Genomic DNA, 2678 nt, shown 5'->3' with positions numbered 1-2678 from the left:
TCGCAGGCACCATCAGTAGGGACTGGGCTGGATCCATGGGCAAAAGGAGAAGCAAAAAACTGCAGCATGGAAAGAGTAGAGAAGATAGCAACTGACCACAGAGATGAGGAAGTCACAGGTGGAAACTGGTGCTCAGACTCATTACTGATTTACCCACAGGAGGCTGAAGCTGCAAGTGCTAGACATGCGGATCATTCACCAGAACTTCTGGAGAGTCTGGGCTGAAAGCAAGTTGGTAGACTGTTCCTCAGAATGCATGAAGTGGAGAAAATCAGAGAAAACTGAGCCAATGGTATCAAACAAGAAGATCTTCAAGATCACTTTAGACCCTTGGATCAGTGATGAATATCTGTGTCCAGTGGCATCCACCACCCTCCAGTGGGTCAAGGAGAGGAGAGCTGTGGTGCATCTGTGTTGTCCAATGCTATGCATTACTGCCACATATTTTCAACGGATCACAGACATCTTTGAAATTCTAGACCTAGATTCTGTGCAGGAGGTGGTTGTGGGTCACTGCTGGACAATCTTGACATTGGCTCAGTTTGCCCCTTTTCTGGGCCAGGTAAAAAACATTCATAAACTAACTCTCTGTGACATCTCTGGGCCTACCAACATGTCCCCAGAGGAGAGACAGCAGCTGGTCACCAAAATCACCTTTCAATTGCTTAAGCTTCACTGTCTGCGAGAGATCTTTATGGACACTGTCGACTTCCTTGAAGGCCACTTGGACCAGGTTCTCAGGTAAGATCTGGAACTCTCTGCAGAGTCAGAAAACTCCTTCTGTGTTATAGAAAGATTAGGGGCTGGTGAGATGGCTCAGTGGTCTAAAGCACCTACTTGGAACAAGCTTAGCAAAGCACAGGGACCGTAGTTCAATCCCCCAGCACCACATGCCAGCCAGCCCCGCCCCCTGGTGGACTGAGCTGGCCACACACACACATACACACACACACACACACACACACACACACTAAATAAATGTTAAAAAAAATTAAAAAAAAGAAAGAAAGAAAGAAAGAAAGAAAGATTAGTGAAGGTGGACAGTATGCCACCCAGAGGAGATGTGACAGATGAAATGCTACAGTATCAGCATGGTCATTAGCATTTCACTCCTCAGTACTACACAGTGGTGTCACACAGCCTCTGGACTTGAGTAGCTAGACTGGAAAGGGCCACCATGCTAGCATACTGAAATGTGGGGAGGACATACACTGAGAGCAGGGGTATGATGCTACAGAGCTCCAAGGCCACTCCTACCCTCCTCGCAGTCACCATGAGAAAGCTTGGCCCCAGGCTGGGCTGACGACCTGATGGGAAGTGCAGGACGCTGAAGCTGATAGCAGTGGACGAGGGGCAAAACAAGAACAAGCGTATGAATTCATATCATTCATAACAACTCTAGTATCTGTGGCCAGATCTTGACTTTTTTTTTCTTCCTGACTGTTTCCTACTTCCCTCAACTGGAAAAGGCTGTGGTTTTCTGCTTGAGATTTAAGGATGGGACTACAGATTTCCAAGACTTAGATATGCAAACATTTGATGGTAAAGTCACCCTTAATTTTTTCTCAATCCTTTGACATATAGTTCACCATGATGTTCTCCATCACTCACTGTTTTGCATCACCTGTTTCAAATCTAACCCCCTGATCTCTCTGTAGGTGCCTGAAGTCACCATTGGAGACCCTCTCCATAACTCACTGCCAGCTTTCGCTCTCTGACTGGAACCTGCTCTCCTCCTCTGAGCAGATCAGACAGCTAAAGCACTTGGACCTGAGTTGTACCACGCTGACTTCTTTCAGTCCTGAGTCTCTCCAACACTTGCTGAGTAGTGTTTCATCCACCCTGACCACCCTGCATTTGGAAAACTGTGGGATCACGGATGCACAGGTCTGCGCCTTTCTGCCAGCCCTGAGCAGCTGCTCTCAGCTCACCACCTTCTGCCTCATAAGAAATTTTATGTCCTTAGACACCATGAAGAATGTGCTGTGCCACACTGCCAGGCTGAGCAACTTAAACCTGGAGCTGTACTCTGTTCCTCAGGAGGTTTGTGTTTTCAGGCATGGTGTCCACTGCAAGTTAAACCTGGAACTGTACACTGTTCCTCAGGAGGTTTATGTTTTTAAGCATGGTGTCCACCCACACATATGGATAGACATTCATGAAGCACTTAGGGGGATGATGAAGCCACTAAACCATCCCAGGAAAATCTGGTTTTGTATTTTTAACTGTGAGTTCTGTTGCAACCGGAAATTACATAAAATGCACCCTAACCCATGCCTTGGTTGTATCCCAGTGTAGTCTAACGCACATATCATAGATTTCCTTCGGTGCCCAAGCAACACCAAGCCCTTCTTGCAGTGTTTGTGAGAAAAGAACAAGTTTGTCATGACGCAGGAAACTTAGGGAATATTGCCTTGAAGGTTTAAGTGATATTTATGGCCTTGGTTCTCGGACATGATTAGAAATAGGAATTTGATAGCTGTAGCTCAGTCCCACAAGTGACGCCTGGCCACCAGTAACTGTCATGGTCATTACGTATGTCCACCACACACTAGAACTTTGTGCGATATCCTATCCTCAAACTGTTAGAAGTGCTGGTCATTTATTTGCCATTCCAGTATTTATCTTATGTTTTACTCTTAGTACTTCTTTGCTATCATGAAAACTTTTTCTTAGTT

Source organism: Octodon degus, unplaced genomic scaffold (assembly GCF_000260255.1).
Source record: "Octodon degus isolate 3935 unplaced genomic scaffold, OctDeg1.0 scaffold00343, whole genome shotgun sequence".
NCBI lineage: Eukaryota > Metazoa > Chordata > Mammalia > Rodentia > Octodontidae > Octodon > Octodon degus.
Note: the sequence above shows the minus strand (reverse complement) of the source record.